Source organism: Bubalus kerabau, chromosome 6 (genome assembly GCF_029407905.1).
Source record: "Bubalus kerabau isolate K-KA32 ecotype Philippines breed swamp buffalo chromosome 6, PCC_UOA_SB_1v2, whole genome shotgun sequence".
In the NCBI taxonomy this organism is placed as follows: domain Eukaryota; kingdom Metazoa; phylum Chordata; class Mammalia; order Artiodactyla; family Bovidae; genus Bubalus; species Bubalus kerabau.
In genome coordinates, this window is record NC_073629.1 from 102,658,366 (window position 1) to 102,679,782 (window position 21,417).

The window sequence follows — 21,417 nt, forward strand, 5'->3', positions numbered from 1 at the left end:
AGAATAAGTCCAGTCTTGCAGAAGACCCTCTCGTGGCTTCTGAAAGTCAGTACCACTTCCGTGGGTGCCCTCTACCTGGCCTCTCCCACTGTACTGGTTGGTTGAGCCAGTTTTTAACTTCCTATAATTGGGATAATACAGTACAGCCTCTTGCATCTGATTTCTTTTGGTCAAAATTATGTGAGGTTCACCTCTGTGGTTATACTGCCCATACATTGCTCCTTCTTTGCTGCTGTGTAATACTTCATCGTATGGACACATCACAGTGTATTTCCTCCTTCTACTGCTGCTGGACTTCTGACTTGTTTCCAGAGTGGGTTGTCATGAGGACAGCTGCTGTGAACACATTCCCCCGCGCCTTCTGGTGGACAGAAGCACTCATTTCCATTAGGCACATATTCAGGAGGAGAATTGCTGGTCAGGGGTATATGTATGCTTAGTTTTAGGAAATGTTGGGGGAGATTCCCAAAGTCGTTGTACCAGTTAACACTTGCACCAACAATGTAAGGTTGCCCTGGCTTTTCCTCATCCTTGACTTTATGATATATGGTTTTGGGACTTCCCTGGCAGTCCAAGGAGACAGCAATGGCACCCCGCTCCAGTACTTTTGCCTAGAAAATCCCATGGACAGAGGAGCCTGGTGGGCTGCAGTCCATGGGGTCACTAGAGTCGGACACGACTGAGCAACTTCACTTTCACTTTTCACTTACATGCATTGCAGAAGGAAATGGCAACCCACTCCAGTGTTCTTGCCTGGAGATTCCCAGGGACGGGCAGGCCTGGTGGGCTGCCGTCTATGGGGTTGCACAGAGTCGGACACGACTAAAGCGATGCAGCAGCAGCTGGCAGTCCAGTGGTTAAGAATCTGCATTCCCAATGCAGGGGGCATGGAGTTCAACCCCTGGCTGGGGAACGAAAATCCTGAATGCTACAGAGCAAAAAAAAGCCTAGCTGAGTCAATAAAAGTTAAAATTTTCATAAAAATATATATGATTTTGAAAAGACTGAAAAATAAGTTTATCATTTTTAAATTTGAGGGATATATGTGTATAGAAAGTAAAAGATATCTGATTGCTTGTATATTTGATCTTTTAAAAAATTTATTAGTGAATAGTTGATTTACAATATTATATTAGTTTTTATCTTGATAAAATAAAAATAATACCTCTAAATTCTGTCTTATGGTAATGATAACCCTATATTCAAGACAGCAAGAGACACAGATGTATAGAACAGTTTTTTGGACTCTGTGGGAGAGGGCGAGGGTGGGATGATTTGGGAGAATGGCATTGAAACATGTATATTATCATATGTGAAACGAATTGCCAGTCCAGGTTCAATGCATGATACAGGGTGCTTGGGGCTAGTGCACTGGGATGACCCTGAGGGATGGGATGGGGAGGGAGGTGGGAAGGGGGTTCGGGATGGGGAACACATGTACACCCGTGGCGGATTCATGTCAATGTATGGCAAAACCACTACAATATTATAAAGTAATTAGCCTCCAATTAAAAGGAATAAATTTATATTTTAAAAAATAAATAAATAAATTCTGTCTTATATTAGAGTTAAATACATTCAATTAAAATTTTGAACTAAAAATTTTTTTATTATTTCTTTTGAGGGGAAAAAAAGACTGATAATACCAAGAATTGAAAAACACACAAAGTTTTTGTGACAGTGGGTGTTGGCAGTTGTATGCTGCTGCTGCTGCTGCCAAGTCGCTTCAGTCGTGTCCGACTCTGTGCGACCCCATAGACGGCAGCCCACCACTCCCCCATCCCTGGGATTATCCAGGCAAGAACACTGGAGTGGGTTGCCATTTCCTTCTGCAATGCATGAAAGTGAAAAGTGAAAGTGAAGTTGCTCAGTCATGTCTGCCCCTCAGCGACCCCATGGACTGCAGCCTTCCAGGCTCCTCCGTCCATGGGATTTTCCAGGCAAGAGTACTGGAGTGGGGTGCCGTTGCCTTCTCCATGGCAGTGGTATACTGGTAACTATTTAACAACTGGCTCATTAGGAAAGAAAGTGTGATTTGTAGAAGTTGCCAATTTCTGTGGGATAAATACTTTTACCATGGCTGACTCTCACACATTGTTGGTAGGAGTGTAAATTGCTACAACCACTTTATAAAACCATTTATGATATCTGTTAAAGTTGAATGTATGCAAATGCTGGGAAACAGCAATCCCAACCCTAGGTATGTGTACCAAAATATTTATATTTTCAGGTCATCAAAAACTGAAAAACTAGAATGAATAAATAGTTGTGTATTCATGCAATGGAATACCATACAGCAATAGGAACAAATAAGCTGCTATTACACATAACAACATGAATGAATCTCACACATACAAAAGCATATATACTGTATAATTCTAACTATAAAAAGTTCAAAAACAAGCAAAACTACTGTGGAGGGTCAGAAGTCCGGGTAGTGGTTGCTTTGGGAAGGACAGAGAAGGTAGTGATCAGGAGCATCTTTCCTGGATGGTTACTGTATGGACTGAATGTTTGTGTTCCCCCAATTTATGTTCAGTTCACTTCAGTGTTTCTGTGTTAAAATTTCTGTGTTGAAACCCTAACCCCTAATATGATGATATCGTTACCGAGTCCAAGCTCATACTGCTCACCACATGACAGGTGTCCCAGAGACCCATCTTACCCGAGTTAGGCTTCAGCCTTCTTTTATACTGAAAGGGTAAGGGATGTGGCTGGTTGTTGCAAACTTCTTGGTGCTGACCAGACCCCAGAGGGAATGTGATATCCTTTGGTCTTGTAGTTGTCTACTCTAGTCTCGTCACCATATTCCTATAAATCTCCAAAACAGAAAAATTATCTCTAGAGTGAAAATTGTTATATCTTTAATAGTCAAGCCCAGGAGTCAGAGCCCTGGAAAGGAGCTATGGTGTGTGTTTCAGGTTGTAGGCGGCATTCCTTTCCAAGGTGCAGAGCCAGCAGGAATAAGCACAGGAAACAGAGCACACAGGTTAGCGCTAAAGCAAGAGCTCCAATATGGAGTCAGGTTTGTTCTCTGTTACAGTATGAGGCAGGGCTTGGGGGAGGGACATGTGTGGGTTTAGATGAGATCATGAGGTAAGGCCCCCATAGTGGGGTTAGTGTTTTATGAGAAGAAACCAAAAACTCTCTTTCCATCGTTCTCTCCCCCTCTCTCTCTCCCTTCGTCCCTCCCCACCATGTGTACACACAGAAAAAAGGTGACTTTCTGCAAGCCAGGAAGCCAGGAAGAAGGCTCTCACCAAGAATTGAATCTGCCAGGACCTTGATCTTAGACATCCCAGCCTTCAGAGATGTGAGAAATAAATGCCTACAGTTTGAACCTCCCCATGTATGGTATTTTGTTACGACCAGAACAGACTAAAAAAGTTATGTTTGCACAGATGTTCAAGTTATAATGGTGTATTAATGAGAAATTTCAATTAAATTTTATTAAACTAATGGATTATTTGCACACACAAAACCAAAAAATCTTAACATCATTATCAGAATAAATCAGCTTTTTCAATGTCTCTTAAATTCATAGATAAATCTTACTGTGTTCATAAATGAAACAAATTATACCTTGGCCAGTTAAACACATAAAGACAATTTTGCGAAGAGCAATTTAGGCTCATAATAGAGCAATTCATTTACATACTTAAGAGAAGCCATTCAAGCGAACAGAATATTTTCTAAATCCCCAGATACTAATTTTTAAACAACTAGCTCTAAATCCAATCGGATCAAAGACAATTTCTCACTGGAAACAAAGAGTGTGCTACCCTCTCAGAAGGAGAAAAAGTTAAACACGTATTTAAAGACAAAAATATTCACCATTAAGATGAAATCTCTAACTCATCTCCTCTTACATGCCCTTCCCCCAAACCCTTCTATTTTCCCATCCTGACAAAAATGTCCTTTTATTTACTTTGGATACACTATCTCTTGGTCCTTCTCTTGTGTTGCTTTGTTTTGTTTTATTAAATAATGGTACAGCACTTTTTATTTCTTGTTCCGCGTGAATCAAGGGAATCAGTGGAATTGGAATATTTCTCAGTTTAACTGACATCTAGAATCACCCAGGCAGACATCCAGTTCTGCTTGGAAAGTTACTGGCTGTGCCTTCCTATTTAAATCACCTTACTTAGTCCATGTCAAGCGGGGGGAAAAGTTCCTATCTCTACAGCCTTTGGTTTTCTCACATTTTAAATAAAATCCTTGGGTTATTGCCATCAACTACTCCCACATCTTTCTTCTCTAACCATTTCCTGATTTCTGCATGGGGAAGCTAGGCGAAGCTGCATAGCTCCCAACACACACACATACACGCACACACACACACACACACACACACACACAGTGTTTCTTATGGGCCAGCTTCCCAAACACTCTGGAGACCAATCCCTTGGTTTAAAAAAAACCCAAAAACCAACTTGCCACATCGTCTGATATTGTGTAAATTCACAAGGTGTCCACTAGAGAGCAATATAACCCCACCTCTGATGCCGAATTCCCCAAGGGAAACTTCCTCTTCCTATTCAACCCACTCACATGCTTTCATCTGATTATTCCTTATACTAAGCACCTAAGAAGGATTAGGTGATATGAATAAGGATGTAAGTAGCACACCTATCTATCTATGCCCCTTGTCTCGCACCCTTGGCTCTAGGGCAAGACAACTCTCATAATGCAGGCATTCTTTCCCTCAAGATGTGTGCAACTGACAGCAGATGTATTATTAGTAAATTATTGATTTAACTGCGTTGTATCCCTATCAATGCTTCAGGGAAAGTTGAAAGGTTGGGTCATCATCAAAACAAAGAATTTGTCAACCATGGTAGTCCTATCTCAGGACCAGGCCAGATTCGATCTAGACTTAGTTCTGCTCATCACCAAGGTCCCTTCCTCCCTCCTACCCCAGCCTTCACCCCAGGACCAGCTCTTATTGTTTTCTCTCACCAAGAAAATCACAACCATTCTCTCATCAGCCCATTCAAAAAACCAGATGACTACAGATGAATGCAATTGCTTTATCTTATAAAAAGAAAAACGAGCAACTGTTTGTAATGAAAATGCTTCTGTGATTGCATCTTATGAACAAATACAATGTTGCTTCTTATTGCACATTTTAAAATAAAACCTGATATATCTAAATATAAACATTCAAGATGGTGACTGTGAAGGAAGGGTTCATCTTTTTAAACAAGACTGCCTTGATCCAATCTTGGGTTTGCAAGGTACTGAACCTCTGGGCATCAGTTTCCTTAGCTGTTAAAAGGGGAAAGTAAGAATTCTATCCCAGAGAATTGTCATGAAAAATTTGTTGTTGTTTTTAGTTGCTAAGTTGTGTCTGAATGTTTGTGACCCTATGGACTATAGCCCTCCAGGCACCTCTGTCCATGGGATTTCACAGGCAACAGTACTGGAGTGGGTTGCCATTTCCTTCTCCAGGCAATCTTCCTGACCCAAGGATCGAACCTTGGTCTCCTGAATTGCAGGCAGATATTTTACTGCTGAGCCACCAGGGAAGTCCTCCTGGTGAACAGAAGACTTAATCTATTTACATGGTGTTCTGCAAAAAGTGAGTGGTCAGGTGACCCAGACTTAGCTTATCAGAGCCATTTCTTTGGGATTTATAGGTATTTGTCTCTTTTCCTCAGAAATAACTACACCTGCATGACATGAAGAGACCGTATGAGACCTGGGACCTGGGACCCTTTGCTGCAATACTTGCATCTAGACAAACATTCCTGGAGCAACAAAAAAACAAAGAAACAAGGCATGAGAAATACCCATGCACATGCAGTTAGGGTAAATTATGGACAAGATAAAAAAAGGCCAGAAACCCAACTGCCACTTCTAAAGAGCTGGGAACGAAAGCCGGGATCAGGAGCAAAAGCAGGGTACTCCACATGCCGCCTGCACTCAACAGCACCTAGGGGTGGGCAAACCACCCAAGCCACCCCTCTGGCCCAACCCCTGACACACCCCTAACTTCACCCCATGTACAGAACCACCTTGCCCTCCTCGCTCAGGGAGCCAGCAAGGGAAACTTATTTGTTTTCATTTCCCCTTGCTGCAGTAGAAGCCCCAGTAAAGCCCTTGCCTGAATTTTTTGTCTGGCCTCTTATATTTTATTGAGTAAGGAAGGCCAGTACTTTGGCCAACTGATGCGAAGGGCCGACTCACTGGATAAGACTCTGATGAGGGCAGGAGATTGAGAGCAGGATAAGGGGACACCGGAGGATGAGATGATTGGATGGTGTCACCAACTCAATGGATGTGAGTTTGAGCAAACTGCAGGAGATAGTGAAGGACAGGGAAGCCTGGCGTGCTGCAATCCATGGGGTTGCAGAGTCGGACATGATTTAGGGACTGATCCACAAGGAAGATCAAGAACCCTGGTCGGTAACTATAAGACAGGAGCGCTTTCGGCCATGTGGTTTCCTGATGGAAGAAGCCTGTCTGAAGTAGACACTGTAACAAGGAAGGCAGAGAACATTTGAGTCACTGAATTTAAACCTACCCTTGTTCTCTCCAGGCCTGAGTCAAAAAACACCACCTGCTCTGTGCCAGGCCCAATTCTAAACACTTGACAAGAGTCAGCTCAGCAATCCCAGCACTCCAGAAGGGTGCCGCCTGGGTACTCTACGTTAGACATAAGAAGATTCACCCAGAGTCGCAGAGGGCAGGAGCTAGGATTTCAGCCTGGCAGTCAGGTTTCAGAGTGGGCCCCCACATTTAGGTCCGTGTGCGGAACCGGCCTGTGCACGTGGCCTGGGGAGCAAGATCCTGGCTCTGCACACTACGGGCTAATAGCACACCTTGCCCTCAGATGAGACGACTGAACGCGTCTCTACACACAGCCAAATGTCCCTGGAGGGGAGGGACCAATTGCCCTAGTTAAGAACCACCACTGTCGCTCAGCTGCCCAAGAACTCATTTTGAATTGCTGCCTCTGAGTCACCAAATCCTGTGTTAGCCACAACTCAGAGTCACCCAATCTGCGTGTACAAACAACCCAACGTCCCTCAAACCTGGGCCACCTGCCACGTGTTGCCACCAAGACCCTGTGCTGTCTAAGACCTCACGTCACCTACCGGTCTGTGTCTCCAAAGACTTCCTGTCACCCACGGCCCTGTCACTGAGGTCTCTGTAGCCCATTTCCTAGTGGTATTCGTGCCCCTCTGTCAACCCACCAGAGTTTCAGGGAGTCAGGGCCACAGAGCTCTTCACAAAGACAAAGCACAAAATACACGTGGAGTCAGGGAGACCAAAACACAGAGGCACCACACAAGGCAAGGCAGGCAGGGGAGTCCCAGAAGCAGAGAGATTCACAGAGACAGAGATGGAGAGAGGCCTGACCCACAGGGCCACAGCTGGTTACGCTAAATGGGTCACTGGAGACCAATCAAGGCCTTCCCCCCACTGACCTCTGCATTAGACTTAGGGGTGCAAAGGCTAGAGTTCCGAGGGTAAGGAGCTTAGACCTAGCGTGACAGCTAATCGCCTGCACAAGGCCTCTGTCTAGGTCACTGAGCCCTGAGCAGCCCCCACCTCGCACAGTCACTCCTCTACTCCTCCCATCAGGTACAGTTGACAAGTTCGCATCCCTAATGTGTCTCAGCCCAGAGGGGCAGAGGCAAGGGGTCAGCCCCTCCCTGCCTCCCTTCCAGCTCTGCCACCAGAACGCCCGCAGGAGACATTCACCAGCATCCAAAGTGTTGGGGTGGGGCGGGCCTGGACAGAGAGCCTGAATTTCCTCTTGGATTGTGTTGGCAAGGACCTGGCTGAGACCACAGAAACTTCCTTCCCTGAGTTGAGAGACACGGTGGGGAGCGGATGGTCCCTGCTGGTCTGGATCTCCCAGTCCTCAGGGCCCCTGAACATGACCACGATGAGAGGAACAGGCCTATGTTTTGAAGCAATAAAAGACTTTAAAGCAGCCCCACCCCACTCCCATCCTGTCTGGCCTGGTTGCTATGGTGATGCCCCAGTTGCTCCAGAGGCGGCTGCTGGTCCTTGAAGTGGGGTTGGTGGGGGCTGTGGATCCTGAGCTGAAGTGGGCTGGGGTGAGAGGTCAACACTGTCTGGGAACATTCCTGGCTGTGGCTGGGGGCCGACAGCCCAAGGTTCCTCTCCATGTCTGCTTCTCTCGGCTCACACGCCATCTCTACCCACTCCCCTCACCCTCCAGCCCCGACTTCTTCTGCTGCTCCCTAAAAGGTGCCATCCTGGAGTCTGAACCCACCCAGATCTCAACTCCAGGAGTGAGGTTCTGGTGTGATGGTGGATTGCAGGGCCCAGGTATATAGCAGGAGTTCAAGTGTGTTGCCCCAGGTAAGGGCTCAGAGAGACCATTGGTGAGAATGTGGGGGTGAAGGCTCACATAAAGCTTCTGGAAACAGTCCAGGCAAGACATCATCAGCAGGGCTCAGACATGCTCTCAGCATGGGGGCGTCTCACGGGGCTAGGACCCAAACATCCTCAGGGCTCAGGTGCGGATTTGTGCTCATGTCTCCCTTCAGTGGTAATTTATTAATAGGAACAATTGTTCAAGCACCAAAATTCAGCTGGGCAACTTTTTGAATGTGTCAATTAAAAGGGCTTTAAAGTCATTTCCATTCCTAGAGGCTTCTCCTAACCCTTCTGAGGTTGAGTTTTCTTACCTATAAAATGACAATCATAGTTTCTAGCCTGTAGAATCATTGTGAGGATTAAATGAGAAAATAAATATAAAGTTAGCACAGTACTCAACAAATAATCGCTTTTCTAAAAGGGTGTTTAGAAACAGGAGAGATGGGATGAGAAGCTGCTGCTGCTGCTGCTGCTAAGTCGCTTCGGTCATGTCCAACCCTGTGCGACCCCATAGACGGCAGCCCACCAGGCTCCCCCATCCCTGGGATTCTCCAGGCAAGAACACTGGAGTGGGTTGCCATTTCCTTCTCCAATGCATGAAAGTGAAAAGTGAAAGTGAAGTCGCTTAGTCGTGTCCGACTCTTAGCGACCTCATGGACTGCAGCAGGCTCCTCCATCCATGGGATTTTCCAGGCAAGAGTACTGGAGTGGGGTGCCATTGCCTTCTCCAGGGATGAGAAGGAGCGTGGGATGAGAAGGAGCGCCAGTAATTAGACAGTCCAGCCAGGCAACCTGCCAATGTCATCACTCCTAGAGGCAGGAGCTACTGAGGGATCAATTTTTCTTCTCATGAAGGAAGACCAGGTTGTACAGGGAGAAGGTGACAAGGTGAACATTCCACAAGGGAAAGAAAATGCCAGCAGGCACACCGTGAATGTGCTGAAAATCTGTGACTTCTTTGCATTGTGATGGAAGCAGTAAAAGAAGCTTATTCTTTAATGGTACATTAATAATGACAAAGAAAAAATAAAGTCTCCTTTTTAAAAAAAAATGAGATAAAATTAACACATAACCCTGTGTACATTTAAAGGGACCACATATTAATTTGATACATCTATATATTGCAGTGTGATAGCCATTGTAGCATTAGCTAACACCTCTATCATTTTATATAATCATTATTATTATAGGGACAAATGAGATCTAGTTTCTTAGCAAGTTTTAAAATACAGATTTGTCCTTTTTTAAGTAAAACTCTAATTCAGTGGTTCTCAAAGTTTTTCATCTTAGGACCCTTTACGCTTAAAAGTAATTGAGGACCTTACTGTATAGCATCTTAAAGGTCCATGGCTAAAGATGGTAAAGAATCTGCCTGCAATGGAAGAAACCCAGGTTTAGTCCCGGGGTCTGGAAGATCCACTGGAGGAGGGCATGGCAACCCACTTCAGTATTCTTGCCTACAGAATCCCATGGACAGAGAAGCCTGGAGGGCTACAGTCCACTGGGTCGCAAAGAGTCAGACATGACTGAGTGATTAACACTTTCTTTCTCTGTATAGCACAGGGAAATCTGCTCAATGTTATGTGGCAGCCTGGATGGGAGGGGAGTTTGGGGGAGAATGGATACATGTATCTCTATGGCTGAGTCCCTTTGCTGTTCACCTGAAACTATCACAACATTGTTAACTGGCTATACTTCAATATAAAATAAAAAGCTTTTTTTTAAATTGAGGACACAAAAATTTTTGTTTGAGTTTTATCTGTTGATATTCATGTTGATTCATACTGATTCTCATACCTGCTTTTGTATTCAATCTATTGCAGTAAATGGTTTTGGTTGCAAGATGTGAAGGAAACTAAGCTTCACAATGTATGTAGTTGGAAAAGAGAGAAGTTAATAGTCTTTCGGGCCTCCCAGGTGGCTCAGCAGTATAGAAAACACCTGCCGATGCACGAGACCGGTTTGATCCCTGGGTTGGGCAGATCCCCTGGAGAAGGAAATGGCAACCCACTCCAGTATTCTTGCCTGGAGAATCCCACGGACAAAGGAGCCTGGAGGGCTACAGTGGAAAAAGTTCGAAAAAGAGTTGGAAGCAACTGAGCCACTCACTACACAACAACAACAACTATAGTCTTTTAGCTTGCTGTGGCTATTCCTCTCTGATTCTACACCAAAACTCAACAGGTGTCATTTCTTAAACTTTAGTGACAGTGTGGAATCTGAAACTATATCAACGAACCGATTATATTCTATTAAAATCCACTGGTCTGTCTTGCATTGTGAATGGTTCTTTTATCTGTGCACGTTTCTGTAACTTGTACCCTGGTCATTTGGAAAATACTGGTTCACTGAGTTAGTTATCAGATCTTCCAAATGTTGACACATCTCATTATACACAATAACCAACCAATAAACAACCAACAAAACAAAAATCCAAACAAACAAAAAACCCTGTACGTTCATTAATGTCATTACCAATCTCATCAAACTTGGGACGCTTTCAAACTCACAGTAGCAGATGGAAGTTTTCCAAACTCTAATTTTCACTTGAAAGCTCTAATTGTATCACTGACCAAAACACTAGTAGTTTTCTTCCCTTGAAGTAACAGGCTCACTTCATTCACTTTTGAGAAAATCATGCCAAAAACTCAAGTCTGAATAACTATTTTTGTCATGTGCTCTTTTAAGTGAAAGTAGCCAGTCAGTGAGAAAAGTGACTTTCGGCTCACAACTCAATCGTTTTGAGTGCTTTTCCTGGAGATAACTATCATACTTCTATATGCACACTTCCCCTTTGTCACACGAATGTTGCAAAGATGTAGTCAAGAGTCGAGATTTAATAAAATTTGTAATTTTGTTGCTTTATCAACAGCAAAATTGGCCTTTCCTTTTTCTTTTTCTGTACTGAGCTCGCACAGTGGCTGGAAAAAAAAAGAGAGAGACTGCTGGTACAGTTGGGAGCCACGCCTTGATTCCAATTTGGGTGCCAGCAGTTCTACCCGAGGCTGCTCTGTATCATCAGTGCAAATATCAACCAAGTGAAAATGGCAAAGAACAATTTAGTAGTATTATGAACATCATTTTTGCCTTGTAGATCCCCTGGAAGGGTCTTGGAGACCCCCAGGGATCTGTGAACAAGACCTGGAGAATGGATAAGAAAGAATTAGAATAGCTCTATTTACTTTTCTTTTTTAAATGATTTTTTAACGGAGTTATCACTCAAAGGTTTATAAAATGCTCTCACAAATATCCTATGGAAAAACTGAAAGCCAATTCCATTGGCAGCACTATTTGCTTTACTTCCTCTAAAAAAAGTGGGGGAGAGGGGAGGATTAAGAACTGGGAGGCCCAAGGGAGTGTATCAGGCATGTTGAGCCATCCATCAAGTGTGTCATGGTGAGCACACACAGTCCTGGGACCACAAAGGCAAGGGGTGCTGGGAACTCAGGGCCCTCGGTCAGCTTCCCCACACAATCTCGCTAGCTAGCCACACACCCCTCCACAACAGTCACACACACACATGCACAGAGCTGCACTTTGCCATGGCTAATTTCACACAACATAAACGACCAGCCTAACTGTGGTTACACTCACACAATACAATCATACAGCCACACAAAACACCTCCATGGTCAAACACCCAACCTCACTGTGCTCAAAACCAAGTCACACGATTTTGTATTCAAAGTTGAAGAATTTCAATGAGCACACACCCAAGCATCGCTGCAATCCAGTTATCAGTATGGCACATAAAACTCTAAGTCACCACATGACCGCATGTGTACATTGTTCGCAAGAACATAGGTTTTGGAGACTGGCCAACCTGGGTTCAAACTCAGGTTCTACCACTTAGATTAGTTCTTTCACCTTGGGCAAATTATTTAACCTGCCTGAGCCTCAGTTCTAGAAAATGGGGATAATTCCTACCTTGGAAACATGATGTGCGGAAGGCATAAAGACAGCACTTTGTCTGGACAGATGTATCCTAGGGATAGGCTCTAACTGCCATGGATGGATTTTGTCACCAGAGGGCACCAGGGCTCCAAGATGTCAGTGTGGGCACTGGAAGAAATCCTGCCAGGAAGCCCAGGATTCCTGGGGAGTCTGAAGTCAAGCACAGACTGGGATGGGGTGGGGATGGGGCTGCACAGACTCTGGAAACCCCAGCAAGGCTCAGGCCAGCCGGGGGCTGCTCCTGGGCCATGTGGGCCCCTTATAGGATCCTGGCCTTTTCTAGGAAGGAGGATGAGCACTTACTAGATACCAGGCCCTCTTCCGTGCCTACTTCACCCTGTTTAATCCCCACAACAGTACTGTGATTGGTAGCCAGTACTGAGAGTCTTCTGTTGAGGAATCCTGAGGAAAGCAAGGTTCCAGTTTACCTGGCTATCAAGTGGAAGTCCTGGGATAAGAATGCAGGCAGCCATGGCTGTCTTGGGGACCCCTCCCATCCCCTTTCTGGGGCTGTGCCATGGCTCCCTGACCCTGGCTGTCTGCCCTGGAGCTCAGCCAGCCCCAGCTGACCCTTTCCCCTCTTCCAGCCTACTCCCTGCCTGCTCCCTGAGCTAGCCCATGGGTAAGAGGCTTATCAGGCATGTGGGGAAGACTGATAAGGCAGGGCCCCCCAGTAAACCTTATCCAGCCTCACCATCCTCAGCTGTTGGGAGTTGTAGGGTGCTGCCAGCAGATTGAGACCCACCCACTCGGGCCGCCAGACACCACCCACTTGGGGCCCAGTGTCACTCCCCATCATGTCACAGCTCCCTGTGATGTCATCATTGGTAGGCACATCATGGCTTAGCTCCTCCTCCCAGTCTGAAAGGGTTACTCAGACAGGACCCAGGGAAGCGGAGTCAGACAGGAGCCTTACCCAGGCTCCAGGTCAGCAAGCTGGGTTGGGCTGGACTGGGAGGAGGGGGTGGTGTCTCAGGATTCTCCCCAGGGTGGATGGCTATTTTTGGTGTTGGCTGCTCCACTTATAGCCACTCCTCCCAATCCAATGAGGCTCTGGGTTCAGCGGGGGCAGGGGCAGTGGGAGGAATCTCTCATCCCTCAACAGGACGGCTCTGGGTGTCAGCCTCTAGCCCAGAACTAGCCTCCTGCTCCTCACAGGGAGGCCCGATCTGGAGGAATAGGGACGTTGCCTCCACCTCCTAAGAAAGCAGCGAGGCAGAGACGGCCTGATGGAGAGACATAGTCAGACCCACTCTGACCATCAGACACGTCAACTTGCTGACGGTCTGTGCTCACAGCCTGACATCCACACTCTCGCAGGCCAGCAGCCATTCATTCTCTCAGCCAAGCCCTTGACTACACGTGGGCCTCAGAGACATGCTGTCTCACACTGGCACGTGACATACACACGGTCACGTTCCCATATGCAGGAGTTCCTTTCCTCTCAGGGCTGAGTTCCTAGAAATCAGCACAGTTCCCAGCACAGAGTAGATGTACATTCATACGTGGTGAGTAAATGGACATTCACTTACACAGGTCATGTGACGTGGGGTGGGGAGGGACTGGAGGAAAAGTCACCAGTCTCCATCCTACTTCAGGACAGGATGAGAGCATCAAGGAAGTATCACTGCTGCTTCCAGCACCACCCCTGGCCCAGCTTCCTTGATGGCCACTCCTCAGGCAGTGCCAGTCACTGAAGGGACCTGGGTCAACAGGGCCACCACTCCCCTTACTCCAGATTCCTTCCCAGTGAATTGGCGCTCAGCGCTGGATGTTAGGAACCCTAGAGGCCTAGACATGAGGCGCTCTGGGCATTTAAGGCCTCTGGGTGCTGGGAACTCTAGGTTTCGGGTTCACTGTGGTGTTCAGAGCTCTGGGACCCTTGGCGTTGGGAATCCTGGATTTTGAGAGCTCTAAGGTATTTAGAAATCTAAACACTGAATGCTCTGGGCATCAGAGCTGTACGCTAGACAGGCCAAAGTCCATGTTTCCAATCTCTCTTTCTAATTTTACCTGCAGCTGCTGAGATCCACCCTGGGCCCCTGCTCTGATTCCTGTAATTGGCTCATGCTGCCCACCTGGGCCAGAGAAAGCACAGCAGGGTGGCCTGAAGGGCACATGGAGCCCCAGAGGCAGCTCTTGGATCTGGAACCAACCTAGATCCCTCCCTTGCATTGGGACAGGATAGGGAAGGTGCTAGGCACTGACCACTAGGCATTCAAGGGAGGAAGAATCTGAGAGCAAAGCCCAGGTGGGTTTCTGCAGCTCCTGAGGCTGGGTCTTCAAGCCTGGTCAGTCCAGGCTATAACTCAAAGCAATGTCCACCCTCCCCCAACTTCTCCGCAGGGTCTCCCGGCACCCTTCCACCAAATGCCCAGTGCCACCAGCTCCTACAGTGCCTCCAGAAGTGGCCCACGTCCGGCCTGATCCCTCATCCCACCAGACACACGCCTAAGCACACTCTGTGCCACCCGACAGAGGCCTTGCTTCTTCGGGCCGATGACGACAAGTGAAACCAGTCAGCACCAGGGGGATCTGACGTGGACCCAGCCCTCCCAGGAAATAGCACTGCAACGGGAGGCTCCTGAGACACGCCTTAGACCACAGTGGGTGGGGCCCGGCCGCTGCCTGTCCTCTTGCTGCCAGGCCCAGGAAGAAGCCAGCCAGCGAGATGTCTGACCCATCGGTCCTCCCCTCTGTCCTCTGGCCTGATCCCACTCCTCTCCACATGGTGGCTCAGGCTGGCCTTGCCCTTCCCATCCTGTGGGCCAGCGGTCTAGGGTGGGGAGCTCACGGTGGGGGTGAAGCCATCTCGGCTCTGACCTGGGCTAGGCCCAAACCTGCCTCCCTTGGGGCCTTATTCTGGTTGGAAGAAAAGAGCCGCTTTAGTCTCTGACTCGTGGAGACAGACAACCAGAATCTTTCTCCTAAGCTTTTCCTCAGGACTCACCTCATTGTGCATCTGCTTGAAGCCCTTTCTAGATAAAAATGAGTAAAATGCACAGATCTATAAGTCTCTGTATGTATGCAAATGTACTTTGTGTGATGTCATCGGTCTAGCAAAACCCATGTGGGCAACATCCCCAACTTTCCCAAATCCCCAGGGAAAATCTATTTCCCCCATCCCGTGGGCTAAAGTGTGAGACTGTCTCCCTGCCCCAACCCAAATGCACCTTCTCCTTGACTCAGGACTGAGCCCTGAGCTCTCCTCCCCTTCACTTCTTCGAATCCCAGCCCACTCCCCCCACCCCCCGCCCCTGCTTCATGTGGAGTCCTTACAGTGGGGTGGCCACATTGGTCCCAGAAGCTTCACTGACACTCAGTGCTCTCTTCTCAGGGGCCCCCAGTCCCAGTCTACTCCTTCAAGGGAAATGGAAGCCACTGTCCCACCCATCTATTCTTCCTTGTCCCCACTCCACTCCATGGAGGCTTTTCCAGCAGCCTCCATCCTGTCTTCCCTGTGTCGTGGCCCTTTGTGACAAGCCCCAGCGGGAGGGAGGGAGAGACCAGTAAGAGAATTCACGTCCCAGCAGGAGAGACAGAGGGAGGGAGGCTTGGATCACAGGGGCCCAGTTTCCAGAATTGGGCACACATGCACACTGAGCCCCAGAGCTGCTTCGGTGCACACAGTCACTCCCCCACAAACACAGACCCATCTACACAAATCCACAAGGGCAGGGGGCATGGGAGCCACAGACTGCTCAGGAAGAGGACACGCACACATAAGACACCTGCAGTTTGTTCATAGAATACAAATCACAAACAAGCTATAGAATACAAATCACAAAACTGCAAGGCTGGGGACAAAGTAAAAACGAAAATAATCTTGCTGATGAGAGTGAAAGTGAAGTCGCTCAGTCGTGCCCGACTCTTTGTGACCCCATGGATAGTAGCCTGCACCAAGCTCCTCCGTCCGTGGGATTTTCAAGGCAAGAGTACTGGAGTGGGTTGCCATTTCCTTCTCCAGGGAATCTTCCAACCCAGGGATTGAACCCAGGTCTCTCACATTGTAGACAGACGCTTTACCATCTGAGAGTAGTGTCTCCAAATCGTCCCTGTTCTGACCAAGCCTCTAACGTGAATAGGTTTTAAGTTCTGAGTGGTTGGGGCTTGGAGAAGCCTGGTGGAATGGACTGGCGTTCCTTGGCAGGAAGTGTCAGTGCCTGATACCTGCTATCTTGTTCAGAGCCTCTGTAAATTAATAAAGTGGAATCTCACTTGTCAACTGATCTTATTTGAGTTTGGCATGTGTGAATCAGCTTCTTGGAGGCTGACTATCCCCAGGGAACAAAGACTGGTTTCCTGGGCAGAAAACAGTGAGGAAAGACTCAGGATGCAGAGAAGAGACTGGTCCCCTTCCTGAGAAGATACTGGGACGGCAATAGTCCCCTGACAGCCAGTACTAACTGGCCCTTCTCCTTGAAAGCTGGTGGCCTCAAGACAAGCAAATGTGGGAGCCCCTTTCCACCAACTGCCAGGCTTTGCTGCTCAGAGGCAGCCTGGAGCAAGGTGTTTTTGTAGGACAGGAAACTGAGACTCAGCAAAGCTCCCTTTGGCAAAGTCTCCTTTAGCTAGGATTGGAACTTCTGCATGTCTCCCCAGGGTGAGAACACAGGGCCCAGGTTGGTGTCTGCAGCCCTTGTAATACAACCATCCCTGTGCGTGCTAAGTCCTTTCAGTAGTGTCCAGGTCTTTGCGACCCTATGGACTGTAGCCCACCAGGCTCCTCTGTCCATGGGATTCTCTAGGAAAGAATACTACAGCGAATTGCCATGACCTCTTCCAGGGGATCTTCCCAACACAAGGATAGAACCCGAGTCAGTGTAGGTCTGACCAAACCAATGAGAGGGTCCGTGGAGAAAGGACCCCCAAGCCCTCCAGTTCCAAGGAGGAGGACCCAGGCCTTACCCAGCTGTGCCCACAGTCCCCAGCGGCACCGCTCTAAAGGGGATGGAATTTGCTCAGACTTCTCTCTAGGGGGAACGCAGGCGCAGAAGGCCGGGGGCCTGGCAGGCTAACTCCAGCCCCAGTCCCCCAAGTGCCCCAGGCCTTTCTGGCTTCATTCCAGCCTAGCCGAAGGGGACGACATCTACTTCCTCCAAGGGCCCCAGCTGGAGGGCAGCGAGGATGGGGCGGAGCACGGGGCTCCTTTGCGGAGCCCACTCCCATGGGTTCGTGGGGTTCAATCGTCGGAAAGCTTGGAGCAACTTGTAATTTTATTCCCTGGGAGGAGGAGCCTGAGAAGTCGGCCGGGGGGGTGGGGATGAGAATGGGGGGGGGGGGTGGCGTGGGTGGGCAGGGCGGCCAGGGGAGCTGCTCCGACAGGGGAGGGACTTGGCTAGGTCTCCCAAGCCTTCTTCACTCTCCAAACTTTCACCAAACTCTTGGCCCCCGCCTCCCCGAAACCAAAACACAACAAGCTCAGGAGGAGCGACGAGCAGCTCCGCGGGGCGGGCAGACTCGCGGCGGCACAGAGCCTCAAGAGGCTGATGCAACTTTCCCTTTAAGAAAGCCACCTGGGCGCACCGCGGCTCGGACCCAGCTCGCCTGGGCCGGGGGCTGCAGTATGGTAAGGGGTCTATGGGACGGGGGCGCTGCGGCCCGAGCCTCTCTCTGTCCTGCCGTCGGTCTGGGTGTTTGGTGGCTCCACGGGGCTCAGCCCCGTGGAAGAGCGACCGAAAGAGCGAGCGAGCCAGCGAGTGTGTGTGTGTGATCGCGCATGCATGCGGGCATCTGTGGATGAGAGTGGGTGCACGCGTGGGGATGTCTGTCTCGCCGGAAAGGTCGGGTAGGTGCGTGCGTCTGGGTGTCACCGCTGTCACCAAGGAGCTGCAGCGGGCGGAACGGCGGCGCGGGGCGGCGGCGGGGTTGGGGGGTTGGGTGGCTGCTCCTGGAGGAGGGGGAGCTGCGTGCCGATGCCGGTTTGGTCCCGGGCGGCGGGCGCGTGAAAGTGCCGGTAGCTCCGGAACCAGAGCGTCTGTATGAGGCGCGCTGGGGCCTGCCGACGCCGGGAACCGGCAGCCCCGGTCTGCGCCCCTCATGCGGGCTCCTTCTCTCCATCTTCTCGCCGGCCGCCGGCCGGCCTGGCTGCCTATCTGGCCCCTCCAGCCGGCCTGCCTCCCTATCTGCTCGCCCACTCGCCGGCCGGGTGCGGGTTCCCGCGCGCCCAAAGGTCCTGGGAAGCCGTGCCAGGGAGTCTTGGTGCCCTCGGACCCTTGTCTGCGGCTCCCGGCTTTGGGAAGGGGTTACGGCCACGGTGTTCTCAGGCGGTTGCTCTCCCGGGAAGAATCCGCGCCCTCCCCACCCCAACCTTCATTCCGGGTGCGCGTAAGGCGGGCCTGGGCGGCTGCAGGTGAGGGTAGGGGCCTAGCAGCCCGGGGCGCCCACCCCCAACCGGTGCCCCGCACCCCGCAGAGAACGGCCGAAGGGAGCGGACCGTGAGGCTGGGGCCGGGAGGGAGGGGGGCTTTCCCGGAGGGCCGGGAGGGGCCCGAGCCGGCCCGGGGGCGGGGCAAGGGGGCGGGGACCTGGGCGCCCCGGTACTTTTCCACCGCAGGGGCCGGGGGGCGGGGTCACCGCCCCCACGCCAGCTGAGAGGCCCACACGTGGCGGCTGATGTAACGCCCGCTCCCGACACCTTGCACAGGGATTAAGGCTAGCGCGCCGGCTTCGAGGAATCCGGGCTCTCCAGGCGGTGCTACAGCTTTGAAAGCGACCTCGCCTTTTCCTGCCGCTCAGGGGCCTCTTTTCAGCAGACCCGCGGCTTCTTAAAGGAGCCGCGCCCCCTTTCGGGCTAGATCTCCGCAGGCCACGCCCCCTCGCTGGCCACTCTTAAAGGAGCCGCGTCCCCGTCTGTCTGACAGCTCTCTCATAATGCCTAAGTCTGTTTCTTTGCTGAAACAAGTCTGATGCTGCAGCCGCTAGAAGAGAAAGGCTGAGGGGCCTAAGAGTGGAGAAGGAGAGAAGGGCCTGAGAGGTTAAAGAACCCCAAAATGAGGGAGTGTCGGAAGATTGGAGGGTAGTGGGTGAGGGAGGACTGGTTCTAGGAAGGGACTAATGGGCGACACTGAGCATGCCCAAGTGTTTCCAAGCACCGCAGAGAAAACGCCCCCTTAACTCGGCCTACACTGCGACTTCGGCTCAGTGCCCAGCTCTGAGGATGCAGAAGAATCACCCCTCTGCCCTGGGATTTCTCCAGCTGGTGGGGAAGGCAGATTTGGACACAAGTAACCATGCTGCAACGGCTGCGTGTGAGGAACGTGTTGATCAGATGTACACTGCTTGCATTGGGGGTAACCCGGGGCACAGTGGGAAGACTGACTGCAAGTGGAAGAGAAAGGAAGGGTTCTTGGTGGTAATGGCTTTGGAATGGCTTTGAAGATGGGTGAGGTATATGCAGATGGAAATAGGGACAAGGGTGCTCAAGGAAGAGGGAATTGCCTAAGCAAAGGCATGAAGGCAAGAACCCTCTGGGGATGCTGGATAGTCCCACATGGCCCGCAGGTGGCCATAAGTGGCTGTAGATAGCTGATTTGGGCTCTAGGCAGAACTAAGGGCCGTTCCCCACTCCCACAGCGCCTCCCCTCCCTCCAACACAGTGAATGGGAAATTACGCTTCCTCTTCTTTCTCCTAAACTGTGAGGTTCTTGAAGGCAGGGAAAGAATCTGTCACCTTTCCATTCCCAGCAATGACTTCAAGGCTTGGCCCAGATGGACCCTTAAAATTGATTGACCCGACAGTCCTGTTTGGGGGAGAGGAAGACTGAGCAGTGAGACAGTAAAGATGGACCAGGTCCTATGACTATCCTTTCCCTATCCTTCCTTGGGTGGCTCACAGGCAACTTGAACCCAGCTCACCCAACCTAGCTCATCCTCTCCCCACTCCAAACCTGAAGCATCCCCAGCATTTCTGTCCCTGGAATGGGCACTGGCTTCTTCCTATTATACCAATAGAAACCAGAGACACCTCCTTATCCCTCACCCCCAAGTCCAATGCATCACCAAGTCCTACCAAAGTGACCTTCTATATTTTTCTCAAATCTGTGCACCTCTCCCCACCCCATCATCACCTTCCTGAGCCAAGCCCCCTCATTCCTGGCCTGGCCTATTCCTCATCAATTTCCTTTCTTCCCCTCTCCCCTCCCTCCAGTCCTTTCTCCATACTAATCTAGGTTGGCGTTTTCAAAATGCACACACCACCAGTTGCTCCTGCTCCCAGTTACAATTCTGATTTAAAGACTTCAGTGGCTATCATTGCCCTCAGGATAAAGATCAAAACAAGGCCCCGTAGACCCTGACCCTCCTTATGCATCTACCTTCATCTTTGGCCACTTTCTCCCTCACTCTGAGCCCCAGGCTCCTGGTCTTTCTCTGTATTATTTCATTTGCTTGAATCTCTCTTCCTCTTCTGTTGCTCACTGTTGCCTAATCATCCCCCTCTGACTCTTAAACATCACTTCCTCAGGAAAGTCCTCTGTAACTCTCAGACAAGGCCAGGCCTCACTGGTGTAGACTCTGGTAAAGAGGATCTTTCACTTTCACACCATTTATCGTAGGCTCTAATTATATGCATTTGAGTCACCAGTTCCACTTGTTTCCACCCAACCTGTAGGCTCCAGGAGGCCAGAGACTGAAGAGTTCATGGTGCCCAGCACAGGTGCCCAGAGCAAGCATGAAATAAATATTTGTGGGATAAATGAATTGAACTGTGGCCAGCCCTAACTGCCTGCTGAACAATTTAGGCCATATCCTGTTGGCTGTGGAAGACTATTGGAAGGAATCAGGGTTTTAGGACTTTGGGAAGATTAATGGATTGGAGGGGAGGAGAAAGTGGAGGACGTGTAGAATCGAAAATTAAGCAGAAACTTCAGAAGGTCCAAAGGAAGTATAATTAGCCCATCTTCCAGATTGAGAAAACCAAGGGTCAAAGAGGTTAAGTAGCTTGCTTGAAGTCACATACCTAGTGAGTTGGCAGAGTCAGTTCCTCCTCCCAGGTCCCAGAGTCCAAGCACTTCATCACAAGCTAACCTGACTCTGACCCTCATGGCACAGATAGAGAGCTTGTCAATAGTTGCCCATATATGGGTGAGGGGCAGGCCTGGTGCCT

The 21,417-nt window shown here is 49.6% G+C and overlaps 2 protein-coding genes across 2 annotated transcripts in view; one reads left to right on the plus strand and one right to left on the minus strand.

Moving 5' to 3' along the window:
• LOC129655556 (Krueppel-like factor 17) overlaps positions 1 to 21,417 on the minus strand; it is a 116,647-nt gene that overhangs the window by 83,662 nt on the left and 11,568 nt on the right. The gene's annotated exons all lie outside the window — the stretch shown is intronic.
• The window catches only part of SLC6A9 (solute carrier family 6 member 9), a 30,514-nt gene continuing 26,839 nt past the window's right edge, over positions 17,743 to 21,417 (plus strand). The window contains exon 1 of the mRNA XM_055586112.1: positions 17,743 to 17,881. The gene's annotated coding sequence lies outside the window, so the exon portion shown is untranslated. The remainder of the gene's footprint in view (positions 17,882 to 21,417) is intronic.